General features: G+C 32.4%; 1 protein-coding gene across 1 annotated transcript in view; it reads left to right on the forward strand.

Moving 5' to 3' along the window:
* LOC150107444 (uncharacterized) overlaps window positions 1–12,516 on the forward strand; it is a 526,289-nt gene that overhangs the window by 78,980 nt on the left and 434,793 nt on the right. The window contains exon 2 of the mRNA XM_090392100.1: window positions 9,690–9,801. The gene's annotated coding sequence lies outside the window, so the exon portion shown is untranslated. The remainder of the gene's footprint in view (window positions 1–9,689; window positions 9,802–12,516) is intronic.

Here is a 12,516-nt window from a genome sequence, read left to right on the forward strand (position 1 = left end):
AGTTTTATAAGTGCAAGGAAGTATTGCTAAGTTTGCCAAGGTAGCTCATAGGATTACGTGATTATTGAAGAACCCACCGACAAGTAGATATAAGGAAATTATCATTCCTCTTTTATGAGGTCTTGATACGTTCACCACTTGGATAGTGGCGAGTGAGTGGAATAGGTTGTGAGTGCTTTGTTAATGAATTCAAGCAAATATGCGGTACATATTGTGTGGATAGTTTAGGTCTCCCACAATGAGTCTTCAGACCCCATGGAGGTGCCCGTTTAATAATAATAATAGCAATAAGATATATGAAATTGATATTTAAGAACTTTAAAACTTATCGAATGTTTTAATGACAGAAGAAATTTAAATTATCCATGTACTTCAATCGATTGATGTCACTATATGACAATGTTATTATGAAATGTACCATTTTATTATTGTCTAGTGATTTCGAAACTTTTTTTTTTTCCTAAAAATTTTTTTTTAGAATGGATAAAAACATACCGATGAAAGCAGATGTTATGTTTTTTGCTGCTGCTTCGTTCATGTAAAATATGAAACGAAGCAGAATTTGATTATTTTACAATATATGAAATTATCTTATCATTATGAAATAGCTTCTTTTTCTTCACTGTTAAAATTAGTTGCCTGTAGTGCCTCCGTTTTCAACACATCCCGCCATCGTTTTCTAGGTCTTACTCTGCTATTCTTTCCATTTGGTATCCAGTTCTTTCTTTGCACATCTGTTATCTGCATTTTTTTTTTAATGATATTTCTATTCTTCTTTCCGTTTTTGATTTTTGAATCCAATCATTTATTGGCTGTATTTTAGATTTTTTTCCTAATTTGTGAGTTCCTAATTTTATTTAATATTGTTACATCTTCAGCTTTTCTTCACGTTTTTATCTCAATGGTTTCATTGAGTTGTATCATTTTTGTAGTTACTGCACTTTATGCTACATAGTACACCTGATTACTCCTTTGTAGATTATTATTTTGGTTTTTTGCTTATGTTTTTATTCTTCCAGATATATCTGTTAATTTGTTCAATTATTTTCCCTTTCTTTGATTTCTAAATGGCGGATTTAATTTACATTTCTAATATTAGAAACATTTTGTAGAAATATTATAAATATGTGAAGTTATTTTATGAGTATCGTTTTTAGATTGTTACTTCTAATAAAAGTAGAAATATAAAAATAATCACATTCCTAATTATTTTATTTCATTCATATTTGTATTGTATCTTCGTCTGTAATTTTCTTAAATTTTACTTAGCTGGGAACCTCTTTTTTTTTTTTTTTTTTTGCTTCGGATTACATATCCATACATATATAAGTAGTGGTGAAATAAATGAGTATTGTGTGATATCTAGTAAAAAAAAAAAAAAAACATCTCTTATTTTGATGGATATCAATGCAGTTATTATCTGGTTATATTTTAAATATGTATTTCTTTTGATAATTATTTCTTCATTATTTCAACTTTTAATTAATTCGATTAATTTAAACATATCGACTTAACAATTTCCAATAAAGATCAGAATATTTGCAACCAGTTGTTTGCACGTACAGTAAAAAAAATGGTTTAGAACAGTGAATTAAAATTCCATAGTTAGATGGATCATTTAGAGCTCGTAGTATTCGAAATGCACAGAAGAAGCGGTCATTGATATGTAAAACTAGAAAAAAAAAATCAACATAATTCCTGAGCGTATTATTACTATTATTATTTTAATTGTGTTCTTTAAATGTAGTTGAAGTGAGTTATGTCTTGATTTATACTAAACCTATTAAGTACAGTATCTCGTTCTATATCCTGACTGAACTCTTTTGCTTAGTCAACCATAAGACGCAGTAAATAACCCACTAGAAAACTGAAAATACAGTTATGGAAGGCAGACAATAAAATGCAACTTGTTGAAAAACCTTCAATTCTAAATCCTAACGAATACTTTGGAAATGTCAAGTGCAACAGCATAAGTTCCTTCAAACCTTGCATGGCACTTGCCTAGAAGTGGGTGATACAAGCCGATAGACCTGCCGTGGATTTTGACTAGAGTAATCATTATATTGGTGGTCCCTGATTAGCTGACAGGTTTTCAAGTATTGAAGGAGTTGACTATTGGTGACATTCTCCATTATTTTAGACAGTGCTGAAGTACGAATAGTAGGTTAAGAAAAAGGAGGACACTTGTCTCTTTTGGAATTTGCTGTATATGAGCTTGCTTCCATGCTATGTGAGTGAATGCCGGCCGATTATAATATAGTATAGAGATGTCAAGGACATGCACAGAATTACATTTCAGGAAAAGTAGCCGTTTTTGTAATGACTTACTGCCGGAAAGCCACAGAAGGCATTTGATGCAATATTATAAAGTTGGAAGTGATTTGCTTTGATCATTTATGCAATAGTTAGATCAGTAGAATAATGCTAAGTCAGCTTTATGTTTAGGTGATGTTACAATATTGTCATCTTCTGTGTATGAGAGAGGTGGGAGCAAAGATGGGCAGAAATTACCCCAACAGCTTTTGAAAAGGACTAGAAAGTACAACTACCATTTTCACAGGCAGGGAATTTTCTGCCTTTAGTCTTTTCAAACTCAGACTTGGCACTGTTAAGGTTAACTTCGAAAGGGCTACTTTTGAAACGGTATATCCTCTTATTAAAATTTTCTGTTTTCTAGCAGTTGTATGTCATCAGTACTTGTCCCATTATGCAGATTTTTTTAGTTGAGCTCAATAAGCAGGAGGAAGTAAGAAACGTTATGGTAAAGTTTCATTAATTTTGTGTGTGTGTGTGTGTGTGTGTGTGTGTGTGTGTGTGTGTGTGTGTGTGTGTGTGTGTGTGTGTGTGTGTGTGTGTGTGTGTGTGCGCGCGTGTGTGTGTGTGTGTGCGCGCGCGTGTGCGTGCGCGTATATGAAGACTTGTGAATATACTAGTCAGTAGTTTTTTTTTTTTTTGAATACTTCAAATCAGTTATGTAATTACACATTGTATCCAAAAAAAGAAAAGAAAAGGAAGCAACAAAATTCTTTCTAGAAGATTAATGTGACATTTATAAAGCTGAAAAAGTTTTATCCTCCCTATATTTACTGCACGTTCATGTTTAGAAGACTTCCAGTTATAGCATTTACCAGAGGGAAAATAACTGGTTTAAAGTTAATAATTCGAAATTAATGTTTTGTGTGATATGTATAATCGTTTCTAATAGCATAATAGAAAAATTATTTAGGCACTCTGGCAGAGTTAATATTGGTCTTTACCTCTAAGCTGAGCTGTACGCAGCGGCCATCCCATACCCGCGTATGACATTTATTCTTCTGCTCACTGTCAAAGACGATACATTGACGAAGTACCCCTTTTCTTCCTTCTCTTGCCATCATTGTATCCCCATAAAAAAATAATAATTAAATAAAACCTTCGTTCAAATTATTACTAAACGAATTAGTTGAAACTGAGATTATGTATATTTTATGTACAATTATATTTTCAGTTGAATAAAAATAATTTTCTTCATTTTTTTTCCTTTAATAATTTTGGGAGATTATAAAATAATGAATATGTATGCACTATTTTGAAAAAATCACTGCATTCCCCCGGTCGGGTTATCCAGGCCAGACCTGCTGCTCAGAAGACATCACGACTTGAGCATTTCCTTCCCTAGTTTACGGGGAACGTTAGTTAATACTTATAATAAAAAACCAGATAATACCTATCGTAGGTATTATCAGTTCCTTTGGAAATTTGTACGACATGTGATATTTAACCCCATTGCTGTATTTACATCAAGATTTGGTAATATCGTTATGAACTCTAGCTCTGTTCAGTTTTCTCCCCTTATCAAGTACTATACAATTTCTACCTGGATGATATACATTTGCAAAGTTTTTTTGTTTTTTTTTCCAGTAATCAGCTACTCTGTTTTAGTTTCTTACTATCCGCATTAACTAAAGATATTGTTCCATATTCATTACACATTTTACTTGCCACATAACAAAAGAACCTCGTAGAATTTCTTTTAGCTACGCAGCTAGTTTCATTCCTTAATGCAATTTTTCTTTTCTTATAATGCTTGTTACTTTTCTGATCTTCGCTCTCTGTGCTGTTCATGCATAGTTTCTTCATCCCTTTCTCTATATTTTTCCAACATGAACTTCTTCGCTTAATGATCACATCATCAGTTTAGTTACTACTGAGTTTATTTTTCCCAGTTCTAGGAATGCAGTTTAACATTGATCGTTTCAAACGTCTTTTGATTCTGACCATATGCTATTCGTGTATTCCTTACAATTGTTCATGCTATAGAGTTTTCTTCAATCTCCTTTCTAAGCTTACCATAATTTCCTGCTCAACGTTACTGCATGTATCCTTTCCTAAGAGAAATCTTCACATGCCTGATCAACTCCCATGTCACGACTGCATGGTCGCTCTTCCCATTTTCTGATGTTATCGCTAGATCCAATGCTTCTAATCCGCGTGATCCCTCTTTTACATGCTGTCGAAGATAATTATCCCTTAGTAACTCTATAAATTCCCCCTTTCCCTTCCCGTATGCTGTCCCCATAGTTAGTCTGCTATAATGATTACTCACTTGGTGGATACTGAGTTAATTTGCCAATACATGATACATTTCATATATTTCTTTATATAGCCTCAGGCTCTTGAACGAAATAGTTTCAAAACCGCTGCCTCTTTCTTGAATTTCTGCTTGTGCTGCATTTAAAAGTCTTTTGCTGTCATCAGTAATACCTCTTTGCTTTCCTCTCTTGCCATCATTGTCTTCACCAAAAAAAAATATATAATAATAAATAAAAATAAAATAAAACCCACGTGTTGTGTGCCCCTGTATATGAGGGATTTCTGTTATCCAGTCTTGCTTATGCCTGTAATTTTTGGGGTAATTTGCATTAACTATTACGAACAAACTCCTCTTGTTTGTTCGTAATACGTCTAGCATTGATGAAAGAGCATAAAAAAACCGCTCCTAGATTTACAGGTATAATTCACTTCTCAATGCAACATCCATCTTCTCTTTTCTCCATTACCCACTGTCACTAAATAAATGGTCATTAATATCAATGTCATTAATAAAAATATATATAAATAAAATAAATTCCTTTCTCTTCGTATCCACCTTTTCACGAATCAGCAACCTCTCTAGTTTTTTAATACTGAAAAAATTCAAATATAAACGACTCCTGTTGATAAACCATCCCGAGAAATCATTTTTTTGCATGTGCAATTTCATATTTCTACATATTGAACAACAAACTGTATCAAAATAGTTAGATAAGGACTGATGTCGAACAGAGTTGCGTAATGTTTGGATTACTTTTTAATATAATGATTAATTGAAGCATGAAAAAATTACAATTATAAGGAGAAGAATAAAATGGGATCTCACATGGTTGGAAGATCTAGATACTTACGTCCATTTTTTCTGACACAGAAAAAATTGACGTAATTTTAGTATCATCACACTGATATACTAGAAAAATCAGAACAATTTTATAAGGCAGCTGAAAAAGTCGGATTTCAAATGAATATGAATGGAAAAAATTTCTTAAATTGAAACAAATGCTAGAAAGAAATTATTTTCTTTCTAGCATTTATATGTTCTTCTACTAATAGTAGAAGAACATATAATAATGATGCGTTATGTAAACAAACACAGCAAAAAAGTATTACCAGTGAAATAAAGACTGATGATAATGGATTGGACTTGTAATGAGAATGGACTGAGCAGAAATTCCATGAGTAGCTTTTGACATGGTCCCAGAAGGAAAATGAAGAAGGCTGAAACTAACTTGGGAAAGAATGACAGAAAAAGAAAGCATTATGACTTATTAGCAGTGTGGAGTGAAGCAAAATTAGTCACAAAAGACAGAACTGACTGGAGAAGATGGATCTCGGTTTGTACCTACCTATCCTCTTCGTACCACGATTCATGAAGAGGGTAGGTACATATACATACTGAAATCATATCTTCCACACAAAATATGCACGGAATCAAAAAAGAAGAGGGTATATTCAGTTCTTAGAAAATTAACATTAATGACTATTTATCCTCACTATTTCTGGCTTCATTAGGCATGTTGCATAGCAAGCATAATGTTCGTTTTTTTTCCTTCTTCCCTTTATACTGTTTTACTCTTCATTTTTTCATGGGTTATTTTGGTATGCCATATGACGTGCCTAATGTTTTTTTTTTTTTCCCTTCCCCATTTATACTTTTTCAGCCTTCATTTTTTTGACGGATTACAAGCTGGTGTAGTTAATATATTGTTATTATTACCAATAGCGAACATAAAACTGTTATTCATAACATTAAAGGATGAATCCTAGTCTTGAAATACTCTCTCTATGTGCTTAGGGGGAAAATTATGGGAAATAAGATTGGGATCAGTGTTTAAAAGAACTGGTTGTAGGTATACATATGAGATGTTTGCACATTTCATGATTTTTAAAATAAGTAGTGCCGAGTTCCATAACTGACTTACAACATCTTATGCATTCGGAAAAGTTATGAATAGGATTTTAGTGAAAAGATCACTACACAAAAAGAAGAGATGGGTTAAAACGCCTTGAGATACTCTAACCTTGATAAAGAAGCTAAAGAATTTTTTTTACAAAAATGTCCATTTTTCACATGCAGTAAGCAGTCTCAGAGGAAATAAGTCACTGAATTCCAGAATTCAGGAGGAAGACCGAGGAATTAGAGGCGTGTTTATCCCACAACGTGGGACAAGCACGCTTCTTATCCTACAGTCAGAATTACATAGCTTGGAGATGTCAAATACTCTGGCTGTTTGTTTTCTAAGATTATTTATTCTCTTGTTTAATCGAAACTGGAATATTGAATAGTCTGTTTTACTTTACTGATATGTTTGTACGTGTTCTTATGAATTTCGATATTCTCCGATTCTGTAGTGCTACTCCAATGTGTTTATCGGTTTATTCTGTCTGTTTAAAATTTTAATTTTATATATATATATATATATATATATACACACATATACGAGGAGGGTCTGGAAAGTTCTGATAAAAACCTAACAAAAATGATATTGAAGCAATTGATATAACCACAACATAAGTTACCTTTATAACTCTCAGCTGCTGGTGTGTTCCTTCTTGTGGTTATATCAGTTGCTTTAATATAATTTTGCTCTAGGCGTTTATCAGAACTATCCAGACCCCCCCTCGTGTGCGTGTGTGTGTGTGTGTGTGTGTGTGCTAAATATATAAAATATACATTAAAAAATTCACCGCTAAAACAATGTTCCTCTATTCTATGGAAGCCAGGTCTTGGAAATGGATATAAAGTATTTCAAGTTTCTATTTGAGTTGTGAATATTTTATTTCACACAGTTTGTGTTGTATGAATTAAACCACACAAGATAAATTTCTTGTGTGGTTTAATTCATACAACAAATTTCTTGAACCAGTAAATTTCTTGACAGACTGCTTAGAAGGCCATTTGTGTTTACTAGGCCGTGCTGATTAAAAAGATATCTAAACCCTGTCCGATTTACTGTCTTTATTAAACAATGAAAGTTGAGCGAATGGATATTTGCTGCATTTGTGGCATCTTAAGTAAATATTCTAAAAATAGAAAAAAAATGTTTTCAGTATTTTTAGGCTCACTGGAGAAACATAAACGCGGCCGACACAGACGTCGTTTTAAACGCATTATTTAAACCTATTATAAGTCTCCTTCGCTATATATATATATATATATTTTTTTTTTTTGCACATTTTTCGTTTCTGCTTGTTTGCTACTCTCAGCAAACTAAATACAATAATAATAATAGTGATCTATTTATGTGTTTTTAAATCTAAAAAAAAAAAAAAGAGAATCTTTAAAAATATATCATTCTTTTTTGTCATTCATCAAAAGAATCAAGGCATGCTTGTGGAGAAGGATGAGAGTTCTTCAATATATATGCTTTGTACTGGAAATCAGATCCATTTAGTGTAGTGTTTAGGGTATTGAACTCAACAGTATAATACAATTTTTTCTGAGATCAGGCAGTGCAACAAATTCTTATTATACAATAAAACTTGTGAGTCAAATCAAACAGTAACCTCTCAGTATCGCTGTTGCAAATAGGTTGTTTCGCACTGGTGAAGCCATCGTGATTCTTCCTCCTCAAATCCTCAAATCATGTTTTATCCTACTCCCAGTTTTTGTAAAAATTCTTGCATGTATTTGCTTCTCTCAACATTGGCTTAAATTATAAACTTGTTTAGTACGTTTAAACTATAAAGTTAGTAGATTCCATTCTCTTTTAACCGACGTTCGTCGAAAATAAACCCTAATTGATATCTTTATGAAGTGTGTTCATATCTGTACTAATGTTATAAAGATGAAACTTTGGTGAAACTTCTGCCTGATTAGAATACTGCGATTATATCTTATTTATAGTGTTTTTGAATTTCCATATTCCAGAATTTTCTAACTACTGTGATACGACCCCCCCCCCCAACACACACACACACAGTTTTACTAAATTTCAGCAATATTATTCACTTGATCAATTCACTATGAAGTGAAAAGTAAAAATAATATTTTTTCATTGTTTATTATTTGTTTAATATATATTTATCCCAGATTTTGATTATTTTGCTTGCGTCTCTGTATTTCTTTTAGTATTAATTGACATTGAATTATATTGCACAATATAATTATACAATATATCACACAGCAAAAATCATAACTAGTATTTATCATAATTTACAGCCAGAGGCAAATCTGGGGGCCTCTAGGGGTCCCGAGCTATATGAAAACATTAAAAGAGATCTATAAGAACGATTCAGATATTATTACTCATTTTGATGATGAATTGGAAGTACTATTTTTAAAAGAAGATAGACAAATTCAATACTGCCACATAAGTATTGTCAGGCTGCAAGAGAAATGTCAACTTTTCCAAATGTAGAAAATATTTTTCTACATTTTCTAATTTCAATTCGCCCCTGTTCACAGCTGTATTCTTTGTTCGTCAGGATTAAGTTGTGAAGACGGTAGAAATTAGAAACCTATATGTGAATATGCACGTAGAATAATCATAAAGGTTTCTAGATTTGCAGTTCTTTATATGTTTAACCTTAACCAAGAATTTTGCATATTATCATGAGTGCGTTCTGTTTTTCGTGAAACCGAATACACACTACAATGACAATTGATAAAGGAACGTTCATAGCGTACTTTCCCATAGTACTGTCTAAGAAGAAGAAGGCCAAAATTGATTTCATTTAAACATTATGCCACCTGCAATAAGGCACTCGTTAAATGTATACGAGTTTGAACATTCAGCATTTATGCTGACGGTTGGATTTGAACTCGCAGCCTGTTGGTTGGAGGGCGAGTATGCTATCCACTCGGTCAACTATTCCAGCCTGGCTAGCGAATGGATAGCATACCCGCTCTAGTATTCTATGTTTTAATTTTAAAATCGTTATGTTATCTTTGATATTTTTTTTTATCATGTAGATACTCGATAATTATAGAATCATAAATAGCTTTCTTGTTTTATATTACTTGATAATTTAATAAGTTATCGAGTTACATACTCGATATATTTTCTAAATGCTTAATATAGAAAGCACTCATACGTGGACGGTTTCGTTCTTTAGAAAGCTAAATTCTTATTATTTTTGATATTGAAAGTTGAATTTGTTTCTTCTACTTTCAGGATGATGCGTTTCCTTGTATATTCTCGAAAAGCAACTTATGGTTCACGTGTGAGTTTTGTTCATTTTATCGATTTCATAGAGATATCATCTGTGTAAAACCAGTCTATCTAGGTAAGTTTATGTAGATTTTTTAATGATTTCATAGTCTTGAGACATCCATTTTTAGATATAAATTTCGCAATATGCATCAACACAACTATTAGATTTGTATGGTCCGCCCGTGTGCAAGTAATTCTGGGACTGGACGGATTTTATTGAAATTCCGTACTCTGAATTCATGGAAATATCGATCGAAATCTAACTCTGAACGCGTCCAAACTGTATGTAAGCAGTTATAAAAGCCTGGGATGCCTAATGTTTATTCTGGTCACAGTTGGCTACATTATAATGCAGTAATTTTCGATCATCAATCGTTCTTAGGTTGAATACTGGCTGATGGAACCCCCCCCCCCCACTCTCTCTCTCTCTCTCTTAATTTTCCGTTTTCGTCTAATAACGATTCAAAATAATCCCTCCTTCCCTTGATGAAATTTAACGAAATTTGGATCATTAAAATTTATTTCATGTTCCCTTTTAATGGCAAAATTAGATAAAAACCAAAAGAATGTCTGTAGTACATATCAGAAGTATGGTAATAATTGCCTTACTTGCTGATATCACTATTATCACAACTGTTGAATCTAGAAGCATTTTTTGGCAGTTGCTATATAGACATAATTTTGTTTTTCATGATGTTCTGTTAAAATGATCGAATTGAAACGAAATATTTTAACATTGCTCCTAGGTAGTAAATTTTATTAAAGGTTATTCAAGCCATGCAAGGATTATTATCGTATTATTACCGTTTCGAATTGATTTGTGAATAAAACCGGACCGATTACTAGGGAGGGGGGATCCTGGAAAGTTCTGATAAACCCTAGAACAGAATGATATTAAAGCAACTGATATAACCACGAGAAAGAACACACTAGTAGCAGAGTTATGAAGGTAACTTATGTTCTTGTATTCTTATATCCGCGTACGTTTCTTGTGGCTATGTCAATTGCTTTAATATCATTTTTGTTCTAGTGTTTATCAGAACTTTCCAGACTCTTCTCGTATGACATAAGAAATAATATCGTTTTGGCTGTCGAAATGGAATTGTAACAAAAATACTTTTTTTTTCTCTGTGCACCTAGGATCAACAATGAAAATGACTGCACTGCAGCATTCGCATATGATCAAACAGCGGACTCATTCCGTTCTGTACGAATATATAGTTTTAAGTTGTTCAGATTTGAATTTTCGATTGTCGATCTTTCTGTTGTTTTGGTGAGAGCTATCATGACGTTGCTGATACATTTATACCATCAAAGAAACTACAGAATGATAGTACTGAGAATCAGTTAGAGCGTTAGACAAAAGTTAGAGCGTATTAAGGATTTGATAAGGCTGCGCCCGCTACTATGCATAATTCTAATTTGATAAATTGCGGGAAAGTAAATGCTCTGAAAAAGTTTTTAAAGATAAGTAACAAAAAAGGTAATATTAGAGCTGTGGAATGTAAGTTATGATAGACTGAACGAGATTTCTGCTTAGCCTCGTACTGACATTTATGACTAGATCGCAGGAGAAAGCCTTTATTTTCTATTTCGAGGTAGTCGAATCTGATAGAGAAGATTGAGTTTCTATAGTGAGTTTTCTCTCTCTAGAGAAACTCGAGCTTTTTTTTACCCTGCAACTTAGAAAAATACCTAGAGAATGGTTTCACACGGTAATATTACATAAAGAATGAAACGTAAGCGGCGCATTGCTAAAGGGAATAGTGTGTCTACACCATTTAGGATGCAGTGTGACAATTAGGTTACAACTCCATCAATGAGTTTTTTTGTTTTTTTTTACTGCTTGTCAGTCTTATGGTATTACTACTGCTATTGAATAATGATAAATACTACCTTTTGTTATTGTTGAAATAAGGACTTTTGGAATGGTATCAGTTATTTTCAAAAGCAGAGAATTGAAATTTAAGGTGAAAGGATAAAATTTACTCTCAGTATATTTTAGCAAAAAGGGCTAGCCCATGAATTGGGGAGCCCTCCTTGATCATATAATTTCTTCCCCCTCCCCACATTATTTAGTAACGATCATCTTGAAGAGCATGTATTGTTATTGATGTAGCCAAATCCCACATTTTAAATAAGGAAGCGGTAAGAATAATTTAATCAATCAGATTGATTTAAACCATAATTTCACTGCTGGAATACGCCTTTAGGTATTTTCAAAGTATTTGACATTTATGAAATCCTCTTACGTATTATCTCTGAAAAGTCTTTTCTCGTTTTGTATAATGGATGTAAATTTATGATATTTTTTGTGATAAAAGGCTAGTGCTTGCTGTATTAGTATTAGTATCCTTATTCTGTAAGTTTTGCTATCCGTATCAAACATATTTCGTTATAAAATGTTTAAATTATTTATCAGTGTGTAAATTATATAATGATGTAACTTAATGGGTATATAGTTTATGATCAACTTATATAGCTTAATTATATATTGTGTAACTTATACCACTGTGTGTAAATTATTTTTTATTTGATAATTTAAATTGTAACTTGGCAAATGAAAATTAATATTTAGCCTTACCAGTTGGGGCATACAGGGACAGCATATTTCCCATAAAGCTTTGCTAGTACGCACTGATATAAATTCTAAATATTGTTAATAGCTTTTTCTTTTTCTTTTTTTCCCGAAAAGAATATGCAACTGGATTTTGAAGTGATAAATATTAATTCTGCTGGAGATATGCATATCCCAACAACGAGTACGTTAATTCATTTTGATACTTAT

The sequence above is a fragment of the Typopeltis vanoorti genome, chromosome 4 (assembly GCF_054136105.1).
Source record: "Typopeltis vanoorti isolate ZY-2024b chromosome 4, IOZ_Tvanoo_1.0, whole genome shotgun sequence".
Classification (NCBI taxonomy): domain Eukaryota; kingdom Metazoa; phylum Arthropoda; class Arachnida; order Uropygi; family Thelyphonidae; genus Typopeltis; species Typopeltis vanoorti.